The 26,250-nt window shown below is 39.6% G+C and overlaps 1 long non-coding RNA gene across 2 annotated transcripts in view; it reads right to left on the bottom strand.

The window, feature by feature from the left end:
* Window positions 1-26,250, bottom strand: part of LOC136862871 (uncharacterized) — a 323,501-nt gene that overhangs the window by 218,086 nt on the left and 79,165 nt on the right. The window contains exon 2 of one of the 2 annotated variants that reach the window (XR_010859083.2): window positions 13,457-13,566. This is a non-coding gene — a long non-coding RNA (uncharacterized lncRNA). The remainder of the gene's footprint in view (window positions 1-13,456; window positions 13,567-26,250) is intronic. The other variant, XR_010859084.2, reaches the window with a different exon arrangement.

Here is a 26,250-nt window from a genome sequence, read left to right as displayed (position 1 = left end):
ACCAAAGCATACAGCCTTGTTCATGAGTACAGCTGGTTAAAATTAAATAAATTAGGTGCATTTCTTGCTCAATTAGTACATTTGGTACATTTCTCACACATTCATCCTTGTGATCGTGATTTGAATCCCGGTTGTTATTAGGAAGGAAATACACTAAAAATTCACGCGCCATTACATACATTTGCCATTTTACTGCATGAAGTCTAAGACTAGACCCTAATTTGAGAGAAGCATGCTTGGAAGTTACGAGACTCATTAATACTGAATAATCACATGCTCAAGGTGTCCGACTCATTGGCTGAATGGTCAGCCTTCGATTTAGAGGGTCCGGGGTTCGATTCCCAGCCGGGTCGGGAATTTCAATCGCCATTGATTAATTCTTCTGGCTCGGGGACTGGGTGTTTGTGTTTGTCCCAACACTTTCCTCTTCATATTCAGACAGCACACTACCAACCACCAGATAAATACGCAATAGTGATTACATCCCACCATATAGGGTTGCGTCAGGAGGGGCATCCGGACGTAAAACAAGGTCAAATGCATATGTGCGACAGCGGTAGAAAAAGAAAGAGCCACACGCTCAGGGTATTGAACAGTTGGTGAAAGTATAACGCTAAATGGGAGATGGATTAATTAATTGACAGAGGATGCTTGCAGGTTTAAACACCATAGGCAAGTACTGCATGTATAGCGTAAAGTTGCCTAGTTACTTGATGAAGAATTCAAAAACCGGAATGTTAGTGTTTTGAAGTTGTTATTACCGATAAGATTGATCGAGCGGAGTGGCAACACATGTTAACGTGCTACGGCTATGGAGCCAAACTCTGTCATAAAGCTGGTAATTTCTGTCTTTTTTAAAGTTTGTACTTACTACCTGAAGATGTATATCACCCAAAATACCTTTTGTCATCTTGGACCATACACTATCCTTCAAATAACACCTCCTGAACTTAGCACAAAAGTTGACGTCTCGAAACAACATCCTCCATAAACTGTGTGGAATTATCTGGGAGTCTTCAGCAACCACCTTGCGATCTTCAGCATTGGCTTTGGTGTATTCAAGTACAGAGTATTGCGCACCTGTTTGGTTGAACAGTCTTCATACAAGGTTTGTTGACACCTAGCTTAATACCACAATGCGCATCATATTTAGTGCAACCACGTCTACTCCAATTTATTGGCTTCCACTGATAACTGGTATAATGCCACCTGATCTACGCCGATCTAATGCCCTAATTAAGGAATTCCACAATATCCTGAGAAATCCTAGTCTACCCGTGCATAGTGACCTGCCACTTTTGAATCTTAATAGACTGAAATCACGCCATCCAACTCTGCGTGATTTTGCTGACATGGACGCTGAGGATTTTAAATCTCTTGATGAGTGGAAAGGTAGATGGGAAGCAGCAACAGATGTGCGCCTGCATACCTTCTTCTCAGATCCCAGACTTCCAAGCGGATCCCACTTACCACGCAAACCTGGACTGCCCTGAATAGAATCAGGACAGGACATTGCCGGTGCAGAGCCGCTCTCCATACGTGGAAAAAGCTACCTAATCCAGACTGTGACTGCGGAGCTCCACACCAGAATATTCATCAAATCGTCAGGGAATGCAAGATTCGAGCCTATCACGGCGATGAAAATGACTTCCTGCTGGTAACTACAGATGCTGTACGCTGGATTGAAAAACTAGATATTCAACTGTGAAGCACAAATTACTTTGTTCCTCATCTGTAAATATGTATGCTGTATATGTATAACTGATATTGTCTGTGTAAGCTATACGCTAAATAATACCGACTTCGAAACTATGCAGAAGAGACGTATGAAATAGTTTTTACTGTTTTCAAGAAAATGACCATACATCGTGAGTTCCTTACAACGGGCGAAGACGTAATTCAGTTTTTGGAAGCCGAGACCAGTGATGATGAAGACGCTGTCACCCTGGATGAAGAAGACCAACTGCTCTTAAGTGAAGATATCGAATCAGGACTGTGCAATAGATATGGACAACGTCTTCAATTCGCCTAATATAAAATGTATTCTTGCGGAAAACGATTGAAAGCTTGTGGAATACTGCACACAAAGAGAAAAATATATGCCAAAAGCTTCCCAGAGGATAAAATTATGAAGAGAGTGGATATTCACTCTCTGGCTAGAAATAGTATTTTTCGCCTGAAGTGGATGGACAGTGTACCTAATGCCCAAGTTTATATCACTACTTGAGGTAACTATTGTAAAAAAGGTGCATGTAAGGTTCCTCTGAATCAGTTATCGTTCCATGTCCTGTCATTTTTACTATGTATAACAAGTGTATTTCTGGTTTAGATTTCATGGGTCAGAAAGAAGAAAATTATAAAATTGACCGCAAGGCAAAATTTAAAAGCTATCTCCAACTTTTCCTTGATCTGATAGAAATTGGAGTGAATAATTCATGTGTGAATTGAGCAAGACAGAAACAAGAAAATCACACTTATAGTCTCTGCTCAATGTGCAATGCTTTTTTCTTGCTTTCTTGCGGGACGCAATTGCTTCCAAGAATGCCATGCCTAAATCTTTATTGCTGAGATGTTTAGTGAATGATTTGTACAGGAATAGTGAATAATAAATAGAGTATAAACCCTAAAATTAGCAGTTTTCTTTTGGTGAAATCCCGCCGATTTGTTACCTTTAACGTACAAAGGGACGAGGATATTTCCTTCAAAACAAATTATTTCATCATTTAAGTTGGTCCCAAATAGAAAAGTATCTCTTAATATCTCATGAATTTATGCGGCAGTTTCCTTGTATAACTCCTTAATCAACATGATCTATCACCGGAGGATACACTCACTTTTGCAGAGGCTTATATAAATTCCTGTTACTCTTATATTATTAGACTATTAGAAATAGGTTTCTCAATACACCCTCCTCTTACTGAGAAGAAGAAATGTTACGGTGTATTGGTCATGTACATAAACGCATGTGTTCAAAGCTCCGCAAATTACAAAAGGGTCTCACAGGTAAAAATTATATCTTATGGTAAGGGTATTTTAGGAGCAAATAGACTGACTGATAATATGATAAACTGATAATAAGCTTTTTGGCTTTTTCTATGTCAGAAAACAAGAAGAAATCATTTGCGTTTAACAGAGAAATCTCGTCTGTTCAAGAGCAGGACTTCTCTAATAATGAAGGTTTGGATTTAAGAACGCTTTACCGTTGGTCTGCTGTGAGTGATAGTCTCGTTGGTCACTAGATGGCTCAATGTGCGCTAGCCTTCCAAGGGGAAGGTGAAGACAACATCCTAGTCCCAATTAAGATGTTCCTTGTTCCATCGTATGTGAGTACGAAGCATTCATCAAGGTCGTAAGACGAACTGGGGACGAATGTATTAGAAGAAATAAACAAAACTAAAGTAAAATCGTTTACAAAATTGCCATGGCCAATGTACAAAAATAGAGTAACTTGTTTATAGGAATTGAAAGCTGCTGGGTGGTCTACAGATTTTCCATGCATTTTTCAGTGACGAGAACCTTGTGGATTACTTATTACGTCCCAAAGGAGATCAATCTTGGTGTAAATATAACAGAAAATAGCTAAAATATAAATATCATGGGTTACGTTTAGCAGAAATCAAGGTAGATGTTGTACATGGTGAAGTGATATTCCATTTTAAATACTTTATACTGCAGGAGTGCGTAACTGCATCATCATTCCCAGAATGCGGTACGGTAAAGTTCATATTTCGTTACTCGCAAGCATAGGAAAATGAACACAACGAAAGTCGTTCTGATGGATTGCATTATCATCCCTTAAGAATTAATACTGCGCATAACGATGCTCTGCCTATCCATTATGTTCCTTAGGACTGGTCACGCCTCCCAGTCACATACGGACATGCAGTCCATCAGAACAATTTATGTTAATTTTCCTATACTGTGGTGTAAATGAAAATCAACCATACAGTATCGAACCGTACCGTATGTTTTCATGACGTATGTGCCCACTCCTTCAGTATAATGTATTCAAGGCTCAGTTTCCTTTATTCTAAAGTATAGGAGAATGAACACAGCATAAATTGCTCTAATGGTCTACATATCCGCAAGTGGCTGGGAGGCGTGACCAGTCCTAAGGAACATAATGGATTGTAAGAGAATTGTCAGGTAAGCGGTAATAATTCTTAAGGGACGATATGTGGCTGGGGGGCTTGACGATTCTTATCGTAAGTAATGGATATGAAGAGCATTATGAGATACGACGTTTTGCTCGCCCGTTGACGACATGAAGCGCAGCCATCCGTTAGACTTGTGGTGGACATCCACTGGAGTGTAAGTGTGTGCTGCCCAATAGTGTGCCCTCGTGATATGGTCCCTTTTTGTCTTTCCGCAGTCCTAGCATGTTGTTCTGTAGACCAGGGCCTCTCAGTGTGCATGCTCAAGTGCATTGCACGGTGCATGGTGCAAAAGACGACTTCGCTTTGTTGACCAGATTGCAGACCCCCACTCCCCGATTTGGATCAATAGCGCTCTCTCTCTCTCTCTTTCCTCACGCCTGTTCGCCTGCTCCGCCGGTCTCCCTCTTCCTCACTTGCTCCGTAGCGCTCCAAATCCGAGCCGAGTTGAGCCGAGCTTAGCAGAGTCGCCCAGAGACGAAGCGTAGGTCCGAGCCGAGCCGAGTGGGACCGATGCACTGTGCATAGGAACTCTGCGCCACAGTGTGCACGCGTGAGATTTTTGGTGTTTAAGAGGCCCTGCTGTAGACGATAGACTCGTAATTGAGATATTTCATAAGGAACACACCTCAATTTTACTATTAATCAGCATCTCCAATCCAAGGATATGTGTTGTACGACTCATGCTTTACACGTCTAACTTTCCTGATATTGTTAAACAATATTTTTTCATCCGTTGTTATATAGCGCAGATAACAGATGAACGTGGTAGGCAGACATACACTACAGAATTACTGGCCGTTCAAATGAAACAGAATATTCAATTACTAAAAGGACGATATTTCGTCTTTTATTTTCTTTGTGTCAATGGGTATTATTGTATTTAGAAAAAATAAAGTTCGTACAAGTTAAAAATCACTTTCAAATCATTGTTGGTTGCCCCGTAAGTGGTATATCTGTGAACCCACATTCCTACATCCATTCCGTGAATAAAGCGCATTAATTGCGGAAAGGCATCAAGTATACTCCAGGCTCGTGATTTTCCAGTCTCTCTGGTCTCACGCTAATACTCATTCAGTACATCAAAATAAACGATCATGTGAAGAATTTCTGCTGAGGTGGATGGGAATATCAACCACATGGATTTACGCTCTCTGTTTACAGAAGGTCGGTCGGGTTCTCTGGTGACGAGTTTGAAGACCGCTGGCGGCGCTGTTATCAACTTGAGCACTTCAGAACGAGGAGTGATGAATGATGATTCACGTCAGTACTAAGAACGAGTGTGTAGTGTTTAGTGACACTGACTGTAACGATGCCTATGCGGATTGACCCTTACTGGGAGGGCTACTTAACAGCCTATCCGATGCTAAATATAGCTATTCTGCAATCCAAGGAATGAGCAAGAAGCGTGATTTCTTGATATCAAAGAAAGGGATCAGTGCTGTATTGAATAACAAAGGCAAAGACTCACTGGGTTTAATTCCAGAAGGAAAAAAACAGGTAAATCCACGACCAACCACCAGCCGTACACCAGAAGTGTCACAGGCGGCAACGCTGTTCCCCAAAGGACTATTGCACGTAAGTGGGATGTCTGTTTAAACAGTTAAAACCATAATCAAGAAAGACTTGCAAGTAGAAAAGTGCCATAAACGCAGAGTTTACAAGGTGCTGCCTCGTCACATTTCGGAACGTAGCACTAACGCAGGAAAGCTGTATGAGGGCACTCTGGCAGGAGACAGATGGAAAAATGTGCTGACATTAGACGAAGCATACTGTATTTACATCTTAGTAGCTGTACGTACGACTCGTTGGCTGAACGTTCAACGTACTGGCCTTGGGTTCAGAGGGTCCGTTTGTGCTGTCCCCAACATCCCTGCAACTCACACACCACACATAAAACTGTCCCACACCACAATAACACGCAGTTATCTATACATGGCCGATGCCGGCCCACCCTCATCGGAGGGTCTGTCTTACAAGGGCTGTACTCGGCTAGAAATAGCCACACCAAATTATAATTTTAGTGACCGTACGAATCCCCGCTCGATTTACTACCGCCCTATAGGCAAACAAACTTATCAAACATTGTATAAAGAATGCCAGAGAGCTTTCCAAGGGGTTTCATGTTCACCGCTGGATAGTGCTACAGTAGTAGGATAACCATTGGCCGTGTCGCTATTAATGTGAAGGTGCACTATACATACTATCAGCAAGAGGTTTTAAAACCCATTTACAACACAGACACCCCAGCACTGTATGAGAGGGCGAAAAATCAGGTATGGGTACATCAAGATAAAGCATCCAGCTACACCTATCGTTCGACTGGGAGATTGGAAATTGGAATCCGTGCAATTCCTTTTCCTGACATTCGGGGGAAGGCACCTGATGGATCCCCAAGCACTATTGTACATATGGACTCCTAAAAAGGTCCTAAGGATATAGATTTCCACGCACTATCAATGGCCTCTTGAAAGCCTGTCAGGAGGAGTGTGTGAATAGACATGCTAGCTCTGCTGGCTTTCCAACTCATGATCATTGGTGGAGACATGGATTTTCTTAAGCTAATTACACTTCAAACATTGTCCCCAGAGATCCCAAACGACCTTCTGTATTATTTCGCCATACCGGGGTGGTAAAGGCATACTCGGTTCTCTGAAAGGACGTGGCTTCAATTCCCCATCAACAAGTCGAAAAATGTAAGGAACGAGATTTCTACTACAGGAGTGGCACATGGCCCGGTTCATTCTGCCCATACAAAAAATGCGTACTAGGTTCATGTTCAATTCCTGGGGGCAAAAGTGGTCGTGCATAGAGCTAATTATTCTATCTCTCTTTTTTTTTTGCTAGGGGCTTTACGTCGCACCGACACAGATAGGTCTTATGGCGACGATGGGATAGGAAAGGCCTAGGAGTTGGAAGGAAGCGGCCGTGGCCTTAATTAAGGTACAGCCCCAGCATTTGCCTGGTGTGAAAATGGGAAACCACGGAAAACCATCTTCAGGGCTGCCGATAGTGGGATTCGAACCTACTATCTATCTCTTTTTGTGCCGATGTTACGGATAGTGGGAGCCTATACCTTGCACTCCTGCAAGTGCCCTGATGACCTGTATGAAGATGCCTTCGCTTTGAATGCGGCATGATTGAATTAAGCACACTGTGAGTTTAAGGTGTTACACTTCAAATTAGTTGATGATATCAACAACAGTGTGACGGATAACTTGTTCCCATAATCAAAAATCTTGTCTCAGATGGGCATTGAGTGACTTCCGCCTTGCTGGATCTCAGCCTAGCGAATGCCAATTATTTCCAGACGAAACATGTTAAATGTCGTTAGAGATATAGCTACAGTGTGCTAGCCAAAGCCATATAGGCTTCCTGACTACATCTGCCCAGTCTGAACTCGAGAACTTTGGATCCAGAGACTGACATGCTGTCACCGGCTCACGGAGAAAGCTGCCCCAGAAACAGAGAAACAGGTGGATCTAACGGATAGACATTATACTAGCGGCTAGTTTTTGTGTCAATTCGTAGTATTAGTGTTTTATTTCCGTTGCTACAAGAGTTGAATCTATTTAGTCTAAGTAATGAGCGTTAATCTATTATTTTGGTTAATTAAATGAGGGAATATCGTGTGCTACATTAAAATGAAACATGAAATTGGCAAAACCGATGTTCGTAGAAAAGTAATACAAATTAGTCAGAATTCTCCAACAATATTATTTAATAGAGTGTTACCCATTGAAGTAACTCACAAGACTTGTACTACTGGACATATGAAAAGTGAGGAAACTGCATGATATCTGATACTTCGACTCAATTTTTAACGCCCATGAGCTGCAGAAAAAAATATTACTTTGATGTTCGTTTATCGTGTTATATTTGAAAAGAAATACACAGAAGTCCAAGTAATTCCTGTTATGCGTAATTAAACCATACCGAGTGAATTACATAATACAACAACCCGGAATATTTCCAAAATATGAACTAAGGTACTGTTAGTACAGGAGCATCTGGACTCATGTACTACCCGAATATCTTTCTAAGGCAAGTTTTACAGCAGAGCACTCTAACTGTATACTCGCCGGATATGTGTGGTTTCCTCTGTGTCTGAAATCTATATGATAATCAGTGTGCGGTTTTACATCTCTAATGAAAACTCTGACATGCGAAGAAATTAGTCGTGACTCAAAATAAGACACCCATTCAAGGATCTTCCTGGGATTGAAAAAACGAAACTATGGAAAGCTATTTCAAGACCAACTAATGGCTGGCTGTCGAACCCATTTACCTCACGAATCCATAGGTAGCCCAATGAAATGCAGACATGCTCACAATATACTGTAATGCAGAATAATGAACAGTTTCTGCAAACACAAGTGCATGGTGGTGGTGTCCAGAACACTCAACATAAATAAGCAGTAATTACAACGCTAGAAGTAACTTCAAATCTGATGTAAAGTCCTTTCTGCTTTTGTTAATCACAACCAAAGCTTATTTCGTTTGCAGGTAATAGTACAAAGCTTGTGCCATTACAATAAATAGATTCCTCCGTATTTTTCAAGTAAATTTGCGTTACGGTGACATCTTGTCAGCGTAGACATATTTCCTCGCCCGTTCATCCGTTCACTCAAAGCAATTGGGTGAGAGCCTCAGCAATTAGAGTGGTGACATTCCTATTGAATGGAACATTTCACTTGTGAATGGTTGACCTGAAGAGCTTTTAGCTGATGTTACTCAAAGACAAATTGCAAAATGATGCCCAATTACTTTGGATTTGGAGTCAGGAGGTTGAAAGGTTTTTCTATTTCTCCTAAATAGCTTTTAAGCCTGTGGTGATATTTTAATGCATCCTCTAAATCCTTGGAAGAGTTTTAGCTTAAGTTTGCTAATGGGAGATGCACATTCAAGGAAAATGAACATTACTTCATGGTACCATCATTCCATTAGAATATTGACTAGGCTACATACTTAGGGTGGTAATAAATTGCACCATTTTAATCCAATATTTTTTCCAGATAGCAAAACGGTGACAATTTACAGAAGAAGTAAAAAATTTCACTATTCCTAACCTGGTCACTAACTGAAATAAAGTAGCTAATAATAATAATAATAATAATAATAGTAATAATAATAATAATAATAATAATAATAATAATAATAATAATAATATCGTATGGCCTTCCTTCGTAGACGACACTAAAGGCCAGCTCAGAGCCACAGGAATTAACCAACTAAGGTTAAAATCCCCGACCCGGCCGGGAATAAAACCCGGGACCCTTGGACCAAATGTCAGCATGCTAACCATTTAGCTATGGACACGGAACTACGCCCTCAGGAATGAATCTCGCAATGATTTGCGTTCTAGACAGAATGAACGTTTCGAAAGTTTGAAGTCTCGTTTCCAAAGGTACTAACTTCCTGACGACAAATAGTAAATATACACTTCCTGACGATTCAATTGCATCATTTCTTTCTCGGATAGGTAACTCCTATTTTTGTTTGATGCCCAGGCTTCCAAAACAAAGTATAATAGGAAATATGCAATCCTAATAATTTAGAGTTCTGTTCAGTAATTCAAATTGGGGCCTATGTGAAGTTCTATACATTCTTAAGGATTTCCTTAGTTAAAATTGTCCTATGCTGGTAGCTTTCCTTCTTTCATGTCCAGGAGCAATATCTGCTTAGTTTGTGCAGGACGCTAACTACAGTTTTTGCTATGTAACATAATTTTCGAAACGATTTTCAAGTAACACCCGATATAGCCTATGGGTTCTGAACCTATAAACACCTTGGAAATTGCAACTGAAGATAATAAAATATTAATCGTTTATGAATTGGTCTGAAACCTGTTTCGTTCAATTTTCAGTTTGATTTCAGCCTGTCATCGAGAACAGTATTTCATGCTTAAAAATCTCCCAGAAAGAACGAATCACCATTGACAGCATGAATTTGTTTTCAGTTTCCTAAACAAAATTCGGATCGCCCAGATAATATGAGGTGCTGATAACTCAAATAAATAAAACGTCACGAAAGTGACAAAATCTGTTTAAAATTATCATTAAGATTTTATTAATATGTACTCTGAACGACATCGTATTACAGGACTTTCTAAATGTTTAGAGAAATTATAGCATTCTATAAATTCAAAGAAAATTGCTCAATCACCGTAACTTTACTGAGCAGTAATCATAAACCACCTGTGCGTTGATTAATTGGAAGATGCAAATCTCATATAGGAATGTTCTTTCAATTACTGTACAAGAAAATATTGAATTAAACTCAAAACTTCACAATGGATAATAATAATTGGGGACTCAGATACTCGAGGTATATGCAAAGAAGAATAAAGTATTCCTCATCGAGGATAGCCTTACAACAGGAGAATTAAAAAATTAAAAAATATCGATGGCTTTCTTTTAAAACCTCGTATGTCCCAATGATTTTCCAACCCATTATATTCCTAAAGAATTGTTACGCCTCCAAGCCACATATTTGTATGTAGGCCACCAGAATAATTTTCGTTGTGTTCCTTTTCCTCTGCTAGATGTAAAGGAAAATGAACCTTATATACATTAGGAATGAGTAAATTCGTCATGCAAACAACATTCCAAAAATGCGGTATGCTAAGGTACATTTTTATTCACACATCAAATTAGGAAAATGAATCCAACGAAAATAATTCTGATGGGCTGCATATCGATGGCTTACTTCTAAAACCTCGTATCTCCCAATGCACTTCCTATCCATTTTCTTACTTAAGACTGGACACGCCTCCCAGACACATATGGATCTACAGTCCATCAGAACAATTTTCGTTGTGTTCATTTTCCTATGGTAGCGTGTAAAGGAAAATGGACCTTAAATACATTAAACTGTAGGAGTGCTTAATTTCGCCATGAAAACAACATCCCTACAATACGGTGTGGTATGGTCCATTTTCCTTTACACGATAGGATAGGAAAATGAACACTACGAAAAGGTTCTGGTGGATTGCCTATAAATATGTGGCTGGGAGGCGTGACCAGTGTTAAGGAATATAATAGGTAGGAAAAACATTGCAACGTACGAGGTTTTAGAAGTAAGCCGACGATATATATATATGACATTGAGGTGTAACCAGTCTTAAGGAATATACTGGGTAGGAAGAGCATTGGGGCATACGAGGGTTTTTAAAGAAAGCCATGAATATGTAAGCTCATTTTATCCTAACATAAGTAGTGTGGTATTAAAATTGCTTTACTTTACTATTCATAATTCCATTGTTCTTATTATTATGGCCATTAAATTCATTTTACAGTGAGAGAGAGTGTGTGTGTGTGTGTGTGTGTGTGTGTGTGTGTGTGTGTGTTTTTACAGGCTGCTATATATCGTACCGACACAGATATGTCTTATGGCGACGATGGAACAGGAAAGGGCTTGGAGTGGGAAGGTAGCAGCCGTGGCTTTAATGAAGGTACAGTCCCAGCATTTGCCTTGTGTGAAAATGGAAAAACACAGGAAATCATCTTCAAGACTGCCGACAGTGGGGTTCTAACGCACTATCTCCCTAATAATGGATACTGGCCGCACTTAAATGACTGCAGCTATCGAGCTCGGTGCGTGCATATGTGTAAAAGCAAATGAACCTTACCGTACCGTACTGCAGGAAGTTATATTTGCGTGACTTATTTACGCACTCCCACAGTAGGCTATACTGTTTACAAGGTTCATTTTCCTTTACACTCCTGCATGAACTCGCAGAACATTGTTCTGATGGACTGCATATCAATATGTGGCTGGGTGGCGTGAGACGTCTTACGGATAGTAGTGGATAGAAAGAGGATTGCAATGTGCAGGGTACTGCTTCTTCACCGGCGATATATACTTTACATACATACATACATACATACATACATACATACATACATACATAAACTGTACATTAATTCCTTCATACATACATACATGCATACACAGATACATGGGAATAAATCGTCGCTGTTCGGTCAAAGGTCTTATCTCACAATGCTCTTCCTATCAATATTATCCTTAAGACTGGTCAAGCCTCCCAGCCACATATTGATATGCAGTCCATTACAACAATTTTCTTTCTGTTCATTTTCATGTGGAAAATTAAAGGACAATGAACCTTAAGTATACCAGAGTGCAGGAGTGCGTAAATAAGTCACGTAAACATACATTCCTAGAGTGCGATGCGGTAAGGTCCATTTTCCTTTACACGAACGCATAGGAAAATGAACACAACGAATATTGTTCTTATGTACAGGATATCTATATGTGGGTGAGAGTCGTGACCAGTCTTAAGGAAAATAATGGATAGGAAGAGTATTGGGAGATAATGCCTTTTGCCCGAACAGCGCCGAAATTATTCACTTTCTCGGTAGCTAGTTCCGCCTTTCATAGTCCACGCTTCAACAACGTGAACTACAGTATGTGCCTAACAACCACTGTTTTACGTTCTGTTCTAATTGTACGGAGGGGCCGATGACCTTCGATGTTAAGCCCCTTAAAAAAACAAGCATCATCAATTGTACGAATATATTTTAAAACTACTAGCAGTAGAATGTTTTAATAATTATAATAATAATGTTATTGGCTTTACGTCGCACTAACTATATTTTTGGCTTTCGGAGACGCCGAGGTGCCGGAATTTGGTCCCGCAGGATTTCATTTACGTACCGACACGAGCCTGACGTATTTGAGCACCTTCAAATACCTCCGAATTGAGCAAGGATCGAACCTGCCAAGAATAGGTCAGAAGGCCAGCGCCTGAGCCGTTTGCGCCACTCAGCCCATCTTATATAACATACTATAGGCAGCATGAAATGCCGAAGACAACAAGCATCCAACTCGCAGTCTAGGTTGAAAGCCAGTACGGAAGTAACTGGAACCATCTGTTCAATAGTTATCCTGCTATTGGAGTGGTGAACACATCTATTTTTTAAATTTAGGACACAAAGTGAAACTAAACATTTCGGAAAGCTACACGAGCTTTATTAGTTTTCACCTATGTAATGTTCAATTAACGTAAATATTATGAAATATTTTACAACTGAACCTGAACCACCAAAATTTGATTGTGTAAATTGTCGGCAGTTCGTCTAATTAGGTACAATATGAAATCACAGAATATAATTATGTGAGGAAGAAGAATCAATCAATCAATCAATCAATCAATCAATCAATCAATCAATCAATCAATCAATCAATCAATCATTGGATGAACGGTTTCTGGTAAAGATCATGTCTTATTGTTCTAATTGTCAGCTAACACAAGCAAATATCTTAGTAAGGGTACTTACCATACCTCAGATTTTAATCCACATTTGTGTACACGAGAAGAGTGTCCTCGTTTCCTCATTGAGTTGTATTCCATTTTAAGGGGACATTTCATAGTTTACGATCAAGGCACCTGAAACAGAAGGTAATAGAATCCGTGAATTATTTGACTGATATGGAATTATTCATGGGATGATTATAACGATGATGTAGCAGGAAAAAACTATAGCTCACTGCGGATATATTCACGAAGTTGTAGAATAAATTTCTTAGTGGGCAAGACTTAACTGTTAATATAATAATAATAATAATAATAATAATAATAATAATAATAATAATAATAATAATAATAATAATAATAATAATAATAATAATAATAATAATAATAAAATAATAATAATATTTTTCCATAACGTCATTTCAGGGTGCTCTTGGGCTTCATGCCTCTTTTGAAACAGAATGAAATGAGAGCACAATATTGTTAGAGATAGTAATGACTATATTATATATTCACCATAGATTTATTCCACCATCCTGAGATATTTGGAACAATAATCCATTCAAATCCATAGAATCAAAGTCATTGTCGTAATGTAAAAACACACCTGCTCATCACGTGAAAAAGTATACCAAAGATGGACTCGTCCATTACTAAAAGTAACATTTATATCACACATTGTATTTCAAAAAGTTTCATACCTTCGTTGAAGAAACAAAACTTCCCATCTCACAATGCCCTTCCTGTCCATTATTTCCCTTAAGACTGGTCACGCCTCACAGTCACATATGGACATGCAGTCCATCAGAAATAATTTTTGTTATGGTCATTTTCCTATGGATGTGTGTAATGAAAAGTGAACCTTACCGTGCCGTGCTGTAGCAATGTATGTTTGCGTGACGTATTTACGCACTCCTACAGCATGCCGTATTTATGGTTCATTTTCCTTTACACCTTCAAATAGGAAAATGAACACGACAAAGTTTGTTCTGATGGACTGCATATCGTCGTTGCCGGGGCAAAACGTCCTATGTAATAATATTTTTGGAGATATACTGACCCGCAGCACATATTTTAAGAAGAGCGAGAATGCCTTGACAACATTCACACAATATTGAGCCTTAGATGACAGAACATTACCAGCCAAAGTTCTAAGCTAAAATATTTCTCATAGGAGGTTTCGTCCCGGCAACGACGATATTCATTTTGTAGCATGTAGCAAATATTCCTACAAATATTTTGGGAAATTGTCACCGAGAATAATTCGTCGCTGTTCGGGCAGAAGGTCGTATCTCCTAATGCTCTTCGTGTTCGTTATTTTCCTTAAGACTAGTCACGCCTCCCAGCCATGGATGGGTATTTAGTCCATCAGAACACTATTTGTTCTGTTCTTTTCCCTATGCTTACGTGTAAAGTAAAATGAACCTTACCGTACCGCACTCTAGGAAGGTATGTTTGCATGACTTATTTAAGCACTCCTACATTGTAATGTACTTAAAGTTCATTTTCTTTTACACGTTCGTGTACGAAAATGAACACAACGAAAATTGTTCTGATAGACTGCATATCGTCGGCTTACTTCTAAAACCTCGTATGTTACAATGTTCTTCCTATCCATTATATTCCTTAAGACTGGTCACGCCTCCAAGCCACATATTTATATGCAATCAATCAGTACCTTTTTCACAGTGTTCATTTTTCTGAGCACATGTGTAGAGGAAAATGGACCTTACCAACAATATTGTAGGGAAGTTGTTTTCATGGCGAATTTAAGCACTCCTACAGTTTAATGTATTTAATATTCATTTTCCTTTACACACAACCATAGGAAAATGAACACAACTTAAATTGTTGTGATGGACTGTGCACATCCAAATGTTCCTGGGAGGCGAGACCAGTCTTAAGGAAGAAATTGGATACGAAGTGCACTGGGAGATACGAGGTTTTAGAAGTAAGCCATCGATATCCAGATGTGGCTGAGAGGCGTGACCAGTCTTAAGGGAAATAATCGATAGGAAGTACAATTGTCACATTCGCGGTTTTCGTATAGGAGCGATGATATGACCTTTTGCACGAACAGCGACGAATTATTTCGAATCTGTAAATTATTATTTGACACGGAATTATTCCATCTTGATTTATTATGAAATACCACAATCAAAATGGTCATACCACTGTTGAGCCAGTGACCTTCCGCGTTCTTGAATTCACACAATCATTTGATGCGGAGTAATGAGCAACAGTATACTTTGCTAAGGAAAGGAGCTCGTCTAGGGTGACAAGTGCCCCGCATTTGAAAGCATTTTGCAAATTTCCCGTATGGGACGTCATTTTTCCAGCAACAGTTTCTTATTCTAGGAAAACATTTTCGTGTTAATGTAATCGATACGATTTTTCACAATACGCAAGCGGTCTGCCATCTGGCTTCAACTAAAACATAGCGTAAGTATTCACAACATTGAAGGTGAAAGGAGTCATATTATACCATCTTTGAAGAAGCGTTTTGAATGTACCTTCCGTCTTGCAAGTTATCGTTAGTCCATGGCCACTCTGTAGCACGAAGCGCATCAACGTAGACGTGTTTTATTAAATGGTGGTTTTTTCATTTCTTGTGATTTAGAGAGTGTTTTCGACGTCGGATAGTGACGACTGACTGTACTTCTACTTCGACACAAAGAAAGGAAGCCATCATTTAAATCCCAGAAGTCAAGAGGAAAAAATAAACGCGTATGTTCATATCGTCGCTTCACCGGTAAAAGGTTGTAATCCACAGAGCTCTTCCTATCGATTATTCTCCTTAAGACTGGTCACGCCTCCCAGCCACATATGGATATGCAGCCCATCAGAACAATGTTCGTTGTGTTCGTTTTCCTATGCGGATGAGTAAGCGAAAATGAACCTAACATGCATTATACAATAGGAGTGCGTAAATACGTAGCTTCAACTAAAACATAGCGTAAGTATTCCCAACATTGAAGGGTTGTACGACATCACAATATTAGCGTTGTCGAAGGTGAACACAGATGTTCCAACTGTCTTCTGACGACAACACTAGTTAAGAGTTAATATTTTATTCCTGGAATATTATACAGTAAATTTCTATCCACAGAGTATCAGAAAGGTACAGTAAGGTTAATTTTACTTTACACATTGGCATAGGAAAATGAACACAACAAAGTTTGTTCTGATGGACTGCATAACCATATGTGGCTGGGAGGCGTGAGCAGTCTTAAGGAGAATAATCGAGAGGAAGAGCTTTGTGGATTACAACCTTTTACCGGTCAAACGACGATATAATCCAAAGTAGGAAACTAACACGCCATGCGTATTTCCTCATCGAAGTAACGTCCACGAGGCGTTTTTTAAAACTTTGCATGAGGGCGTCCAGTGTCCATGGATGAAGGGTCTTCAACCCACAGGCAGGAAAAGAAGTTGTAAAATAAAGATCAGTGAACTTTATTTCTTTATGTTATTACTTCAGTAAGAGGGAGAAAAGAGGGAAGCTGGGAACACAATGCTTTTGAAAATGTTACAATTTTTGTCGTTTTAAAAATTACAGCGAAAATGTATATTCTCCCCGCGATTGTGGAATGTTAACCCTTTTTACTGCGTTTTACCTCAGTCCTTCCTTCAACAGATGATCAGCCTATGCTCGTCTTCTATATTGAATGTTGTGAAATCTACACCCAGCAGAATAACACGACGAAGAACAAATTCTCAGGGAAGAATTCTTGAAACCTGATGTCCATCTTAAATTGACAGTACTTAGAAGAATGTTGCACACGCTTCATATTATTATTATTATTATTATTATTATTATTATTATTATTATTATTATTATTATTATTATTAACTGTACATATTTCATCTTTCTTGGGTTGTACGACATCACAATATTAGCGTTGTCGAAGGTGAACACAGATGTTCCAACTGTCTTCTGACGACAACACTAGTTAAGAGTTAATATTTTATTCCTGGAATATTATACAGTAAATTTCTATCCACAGAGTATCAGTTATATCATTGTTAATAACTTACAAAATTTCCTTTGTTGATGTTACTGTTAGTCGCTTGGAATGGTTCTGGAAATTTATTTCCGTTGGACTTTCATCAGATTCATCTCTGTTATTAGTAACAGATCTAAAATATGGCTCAGTATTTCGTCAGTATACTTCTAAAACCTCGTTTGTTACAATGTTATACCTACCCATTATATTCCTTAACACTGGTCACGCCTCCCAGCCACATATTTATATGCAATCCATCAGAACCCTTTTCGTAGTCTCCATTTTCCTGTGCAAACTTGTAAAGGAAAATGGAATTTACCATACAGTATTGTAGGGAAGTTGTTTTCATTGCGAATTTAAGCAGTCCTACAGTTTGACTTATTTAAGGTTCATTTTCCTTTACATATAACCATAGGAAAATTAACACAACGAAAATTGTTCTGATGGACAGTAGATCCGTATGTGGCTGGTAGGCGTGACCAGTCTTAAGGAATAAAATGGATAGGAAGTGCATTGGGAGATACGAGGTTTTAGAAGTAAGCCATCGATTTGCTACGCTGAATTTTCAACATTGTTTAGTACAACGACTGTCATGCAATAGGCTATGTTCGAATGACAGTGACATATCGTCCCTTAGGAATTAATATCGCGTATCTGACAATGCTCTTCCTATCTATTATGTTCCTTAGGACTGATCACGCCTCTCAGTCACATACGGACATGCAGTCCATCACAACAATTTATGTTAAGTTCATTTTCCTATACGGCCGTTTAAAGGAAAATGAACCGAACCGTACCGTATTTTTGCATGACGTAAATGCGCACTCCTACAGTATAACGTACTCAAGGCTCAGTTTCCTTTATACTACCGTATAGGAAGATGAACACAACGTAAATTGCTCTGATGGTCTGCATATCCACAAGTGGCTGGAAGGCGCTACCAGTCCTAAGGAACATAATGGATATTAAGAGCATTTTCAGATACGCGGTATTAATTCTTAAGGGACAATATATATCGTCGCTTCACCGGTAAACGTTGTATCCCACAATACTCTTCCTATCCATTATTCTCCTTAAGACTGGTCACGCCTCCCAGCCACATATGGATACGCAGTCCATCAGAACAATGTCCGTTTTGTTCGTTTTCCTATGTCCACGATTAAACGAAAATGAACCTTACATGCATTGTACACTAGGAATGCGTAAATACGTAATGAAAAAGTACATTCCTACAGTACATTACTGTAAGGTTCATTTTCCTTTACACACGGGCATAGGAAAATGAACACAACGGACATTGTTCTGATGGACTGCGTATCCATATGTGGCTGGGAGGCGTGACCAGTCTTCAGGAGAATAATGGATAGGAAGAGTATTGTGGGATACAACGTTTACCGGTGAAGCGACGATATATATTGTCCCTTAAGAATTAATACCGCGTATCTGACAATGCTCTTAATATCCATTATGTTCCTTAGGACTGGTCGCGCGACGATATCATAAATCGACATTTTCCACGTAGATTGATCAACTGTCACAGTGATCTCTCTGCACATTATCTGAATCACTTCCTTTCATTCACTACAACAGACATCATGATATCCCTCCAAATTATCAAGAAATTTGCCTTGAACATGTTCGTAGGGAACCTTGATATTAGAGGATTTTATTTTGAATGCATAGTTGTAACGGCTATGTTCGAATGACGGTGACATATATGTCATAAATCAACATATTCGGGACGTTAAAATTGTAGCATTACTTAATTCGTACATTCATTTAACGGGTTTGGTTTGAACTCCCGTGGAATTATGGTAATGTGTAGAGGCACCCGTTCCTCACAAACCACAAAATCGCGAAAAATTTATGAACTTTTACAAATTTGTCTCAAAACGCGAAGCTCTTTTCCTTTAAACAAAATCACGAAATTATTGACGAAATTATGTGGAATAACTCTTTGATACAATAAGCATAATGAGAGGTGATTTAGAAAATGAAGTATCTCATCCAATAAAGCAAATTCCCGTCCTACGAGAACTTGCAACATCAGAAGATCTTGAAGCATACGTAGCGTTTAGGGATCTAGATTGTAAGTTCATGAAGAGCAGGTAAGGATATTGTCATGATTGACATTCTTTTTTCCCTAAATTCAGAATATGGCACTTTGTGCAAGCTGCAGTGAAGACGTTATGGATCCCAGTAAGTAATGTTGACAGTTGAAGTAATTCTGAACGTAGTGTAATAATCTATATGTAACAGAAGAACAGCTCTGACTCCGAGCAATATGGAATTCATGGTATCTCTGTCGTTTACAAATTGATGTGCAAATTATGTACGTAAGCTAGCCATACTCAGCTTGTTAATGTGGCAGAGTGAAATATTTTCAAACATCCATGCTTTGACATGTCGTTGCTCCTACGCTAAAACCACGAATTTGACAATCACTTTCCTATCCATTTTCCCATATGACTGGTCACGCCTCCCAGCAACATACTGATATGCAGTCCATCAAAACAAATTCCTTGGATTCATTTTCCTATGCGGCACTGTAAAGGAAAACGAATCTTACTGTACAGTGCGGTAGGAACGTATGTTTGCATGATATATTTACCCGCTTCTAGAGCAGAGCCTCTCAAACACCCAAAATCGCATGCGTGCAAACCGAAGCGCAGGGATTCTGTTCACAGTGCATCGGTCCGACTCGGTCTGTTCGGACCAGGGTTTTGGCTAATCTCGGCAAAGCTCGGCTCAACTCTGCTCGGGTAGTGGAGCGTTGCAGAGCAAGTGAGGAAGGGAGAGACAGGCGGAGCGAGAGAGACAGGCGTACGGAAGGAGAGGGACAGCGCTATTGCTCAAAATCGAGGAGTGGGTGTCTGCTCTGTGTTAAACCTAGCCAAGTAGTCTTTTGCACGTTGCTCCGCGCAATGCATCGGTGCATGCACTCTGAGGGGCCCTGTTCTAGGGTATGATGTATTTCAAGTTAATTTCCTTTACACATGTGCATATGAAAATGAACTCAACGAAAATTGGTGTGATGGCTGTATATCAATATGTGGCGTGAAGGCATGACCAGTATTAAGGGAAATAATGGATAGGAAGAGCATAGCCACATTCGTGGTTTTGGCATAGGAGTGACGGTGTGTAATATTCGTTCTTAGCAGAAGCATAACGCTCAGTTTTTTACACATGTGTAAAAATAACATATGATGTTTTACTGCAAATATTCTACCTTTTAGTTTAGATTTTTTATTGCTGCGAAATAAAATAAAATGTAGCGAAATTATTTCAAAAATAGCAAAAAAGCATACGGAAATATACCCTTAAAAATGACGAAATTGGGCAAAAATTTTCACCACAAACAGGTTCTTCTAGAAATCTGCTGGCCGGTAAGAAGTGCTCCGGTAAATTCGACTAGAGTGTAGCTAGATAAGATTTGTAAAACATTCATCTGAGGTAAGTTTATCAAAAATATATTCATCACATTCATCCAGAACTTAAATAATGGGGTTCATGTACATGAACGTTTCGATTCTGTGCCGTGTGTCATGAGTCTAATTGTAGTTCAGCAAAAGTGGTGAATATCTCTGACACAACTGTCGTCTGTTCAAGTAGTATTTATCGATTGTAGAGATATTCATGATATTCTTCAGATTTTGCGACTTTCGGCTTCGTTAGGTACCTTTCGCTCTAGGTGTTGAGTACAGTTACCGTACACCCAATGAAAATATCTCCTCAATTATAATTTCAGGTTACTTGAGGTAAGGTGCCATATCGTCCTTGCACCACCGAAAACCGCTGTGTGATAATATTGTGGGAGAAATACTGACCCACATCACACATCGACTGGTTCTAATACCACGTATTTGACAGTGCATAAAGGAAAATTAATCTTCAGTACATTATAGTGCAGGAGTGCCGAAATACGTCATTCAAACGTACGTTCGTACAGTGCGGCACAGAAAGGTACATTTTCCTTTACACGTGAACATAGGAAAATGAACACAACGAAAATTGTTCTGATGACCTGCGTATACATATGTGACTGGGAGGCGTGACCAGTCTTAAGGGAAATAATGAATAGGAAGAGCATTGTGGGCTACGAAGTTTTGCTTGCGCAGCGACGATATTTCGTTCTAATTTCTCACCAAACCAGACTATGTACACCTCTGTTACCGTTCACGGCCGCTGGATGTCACCTTTCATGAGCAATACCGCTCAAATATCATCTTACTATTGACACACGGGCCGCATAATGGTCTTACATTGATGTGAATTGTGTGATCATAATTTCTGCGTCCAAGGGCCTATCAACATCTGAAGGGTTTGTTACGCCACAGGGGCCGCATTATGGTCTAGCATTGATGTGCATTGTGTGATCATAATTTCTGCGTCCAAGGGCCTATCAACATCTGAAGGGTTTGTTACGCCACAGGGGCCGCATTATGGTCTAGCATTGATGTGCATTGTGTGATCATAATTTCTGCGTCCAAGGGCCTATCAACATCTGAAGGGTTTGTTACGCCACACGGGCCGCATAATGGTCTTACATTGATGTGAATTGTGTGATCATAATTTCTGCGTCCAAGGGCCTATCAACATCTGAAGGGTTTGTTACGCCACACGGGCCGCATAATGGTCTTACATTGATGTGAATTGTGTGATCATAATTTCTGCGTCCAAGGGCCTATCAACATCTGAAGGGTTTGTTACGCCACAGGGGCCGCATTATGGTCTAGCATTGATGTGCATTGTGTGATCATAATTTCTGCGTCCAAGGGCCTATCAACATCTGAAGGGTTTGTTACGCCACAGGGGCCGCATTATGGTCTAGCATTGATGTGCATTGTGTGATCATAATTTCTGCGTCCAAGGGCCTATCAACATCTGAAGGGTTTGTTACGCCACACGGGCCGCATAATGGTCTTACATTGATGTGAATTGTGTGATCATAATTTCTGCGTCCAAGGGCCTATCAACATCTGAAGGGTTTGTTACGCCACAGGGGCCGCATTATGGTCTAGCATTGATGTGCATTGTGTGATCATAATTTCTGCGTCCAAGGGCCTATCAACATCTGAAGGGTTTGTTACGCCACAGGGGCCGTATAATGGTCTCACATTGATGTGCATTGTGTGATCATAATTTCTGCGTCCAAAGGCCTATCAACATCTGAAAGATTTGTTACGAACAGGTTTTGTATTTCTGCACGATTACAACAGGCCAATCACAAGTGGCTGAGATATACTGGACCATCCAATCCTTACCTAATATGAACTACATTATTTTCAACCATTAAAGATGTATCTCAGTTAAAGAGGAACAGGAAGCGGTGGTGAAGTCCTGACTTCAGGTGCTTGACTTTGATTATTTCTATGCAACTTAATTCAGTAGGACGTTGTGCAATCAACAACATTATTCAAATAAAGGAAGAAAAACTAACCATTCGGCGCTATGGTGGCTCTGGGTTTGCGTAAGTATAACGTTTAGGAGATAAAAACGCTTTCGTTGTTAGGAGAAGAAATAGTGATAGAAGTCGGATTGAAAATTTGGAAGGCTTACATAAGAATAAAACCGGTAGGGAGAAGGAATTCGTTATCATCGTTAAATTATTTTGGGAATTCAACACAGAAGGAGAATTAGCAAACAAATCGTCGGCTTACTTCTAAAACCTCGCATGTTACAATGTTCTTCCTACCCATTGTATTCCTTAACACTGGTCACACCTCCCAGCCACATATTTATATGCGATCCATCAGAACCCTTTTCGCAGTGTTAATTTTCCTGTGCAGCCGTGTAAAGGAAAATGGACCTCACTATACAGTGTTCTAGTGATGTTTTCATGGTGAATTTAAGCACTCCTACAGTTTAACGTACTTACGGTTCATTTTCCTTGACACATAACCATAGGAAAATGAATACAATGAAAATTGTGGTGATGGACTGTACATCCAATTGTGGCTGGGAGGCGTGACCAGTCTTAAGGAAGAAAATGGATAGGAAGTGCATTGGGAGATGCGAGGTTTAGGAAGTAAGCCACCGAAATGTTATATTACGTGAAAGCAGGCTGGAATAGAAGTTAAATAATAACGAAAGTAACGAAGCACTAGATGCATACAGAAGCTTTCTAGAACATTGAGCCGAAAGCTGAACTCGTGACCTATTATTTAGGTTTATCTATCAAGTCAGGAGTAACGGTCGAAAGGATTCATTACGCTGACCACGCGTCACCTTCTAATCTGCAGACCTTCGGCTGAGCTACGGTCATTTGGTAGACAAAGGTCCGTCAGGACTGTAGCGCCATGGGATTCCTTGTTTAGATATGTCAAAATAAGGATAGAATATAACTTAATAGGAGAACAAATTACACATGGTTACTAAATAAGGAATATCTCCAGGAATTTTTATTATAGGAAGTGGGCCATGTGATTAAAGAAACTACAACTGTCCCGGAGTTATGCGTGATTTCATGTATAGTAGAACACGTAGTTTCTTCTCCTCGAAACTCACTGAGGTGTTTTGTCACTTCAACAGCGTAAGAACGAATCTGTGGCTCTACGTGTATGATGTACATGCCATGTATACAAATTTGAACCTGGCCCTGCAAAACCAGTTCGATGAGGCCAGCTCGCGTGCTTGTGAACGAGATTTTACAGACACCTATCACAGGTGTATGACCTTTCCCAAGAGCTCAGTGACAACTTTAGTTGAGGGGGAAGGAAGCTGTAATGTATAAAGTTCTAAATGATCAGCTTCTCGAGGTGGTGAAAACAAGTTCATGTTATATCATTCAACTGTGGGGAAGGATCTTTTTCTAAACGTAACCAAGAGTAAGAACTTCCTTGAGGCGTCATCTCTGTAAGTATGGATGTTGATGGTCTGCGTTCCTTGTTCAGTTCTTATAAGCAAACACAGAACGGTAATGAACACAAGAAAATCTTAAATAAAGGACTGAGCAGCGGAGTTCAGTGGTGGTAAAACGCGAGTCCCTATACTGAACATTAATTGGTAAGGTAAGAGTATATTCTGCCCGAAGGCAAGTCCGAACGTCCGCAGAGCTGTGCCTGAGCCGGAGTTTATGTATGGGAGGGTCGCCAGTTCCTTTCCGCTAACACTAATTGAATTGAGAAAAATTTGTATGAAATACCATTATCGGCATTCTATCTCATTCCAAATTCAAGGAAATGTTGATATAGAACTTTCCACAACTTCGTGACCACCCATTCACAATCATAGCAACAATTAATTGTCTAATGATTAATTAATACCAACAATTACTCTACAGGAGACACCACAGTAATACATTTTGCGTAAGTGGTGAAATAGCGAACCTGCGACTTGTATAACAAACTGCTAATTTTGTTTACAACTTCTACAGTATTTCTGGAAAAAAATTGTCACGCACAGTGTTTGGAGCATAAAACACCAAACAGTGTACCCGCTAATTGTTATTTTCTTTCCCGTTAGATGTAAAAAATGAAATAAGTAGCCAAAGAACAGAATAAAGGGCCGTAACGCTTTCGTTTTCTGCAGAAAGGGAACTCACGATCGTGCATTAGAAAATTTAGGCACCGAAGTCACATGCACAGTGTTGATGGAAGAGGTTCCTGTGCCCACAGAAATATCCAGAAAATATTTTTACTAATCTTAAGTTCAGTGCTAAAAAACGACAAAGTTTGGACAATTTACCCTTTGACTACAGTTGTACCTTGTCAAATACTGTTACCATTTGCACATATTTTAAAGCAAAATCGTATAGGGTTTCCCTGTGCCAATCCTTTTATTTTTTCTAGCTTGTTTTCCGTTTTGGGGGGTAAAAGCTGAAGTGAATTTGGCCCAGTTTTACAGCCCGGTGCCCTTCCTGACTCAACCATATATGGATTGATATTTTCACTATTGTTTGCTTCTGTGGTGGTTGGTATTGTGGCGTTTTTATGTATATGAAGAAAAATGTACTGGCATGAATACGGCACCTAGTTCCCGACAACGAATCGAACCCGGGACCCTCTGACCCAAAGTCCAATCTGGCCATTTACCAAGGAGCTTGACTTTCACTGTTATAAGTATTTTACTGTTATTACTTTACAGAAGGAATATCAACGGATTTTATCATGATTTGATAGGATATTTTTTACAATTTGCTTTATGTCGCACCGACGCAGATAGGTCTTACGGCGACGATGGGATACGAAAAGGTTAAGACTGGGAACGAAGCGTCCATGGCATAAATTAAGGTACAGCCTCAGCATTTGCCCGGTGTGAAGATCGGAAACCACGGAAATCCATCTACAGGGCTGCCAACAGTGTGGCTCGAACCCACTATCTCCCGCATGAAAGCGCACAGATCCTTGACCCTAACCACATGGTCAACGCATTCGGTGATAAATAAATAAATTAATAAATACCTGAATTAATTTCACCAAGTGACCGTATGGGAATACACTAAGGCTATACCTGAAGGTTGAATAACTAATAATCAACAGTTAAGATCTCCTGACCCATGTCGGAATAATGCATTTTCTTCTCTGCGTGTAAAGAATCCACTCTTCATATTTTACTCTTTTTTCTCTGACATTTTTATATTTGCTCATGGATATTAACGTTAGGTTATGAACCGGCACATTGAATGTTGCTGTGCTAAATACCTCTATTGGATGCTGTGGTCGTTTGAGGTCTATGGAGGAGAATAAATTCTAGAAGGAGAATGAAAACCTTGACTATGGAGGATACAACTGGGAGGAAACCTTGGAGACAGAAGGTCTGTTTTGCAGTGATAAATAAGTCGCAAGGACAAACACCCAAAATACAGACATTC

Source organism: Anabrus simplex, chromosome 2 (assembly GCF_040414725.1).
Source record: "Anabrus simplex isolate iqAnaSimp1 chromosome 2, ASM4041472v1, whole genome shotgun sequence".
Taxonomy (NCBI): Eukaryota; Metazoa; Arthropoda; class Insecta; order Orthoptera; family Tettigoniidae; genus Anabrus; species Anabrus simplex.
Note: the sequence above shows the minus strand (reverse complement) of the source record. Positions and strands in the feature narration are given on the sequence as shown.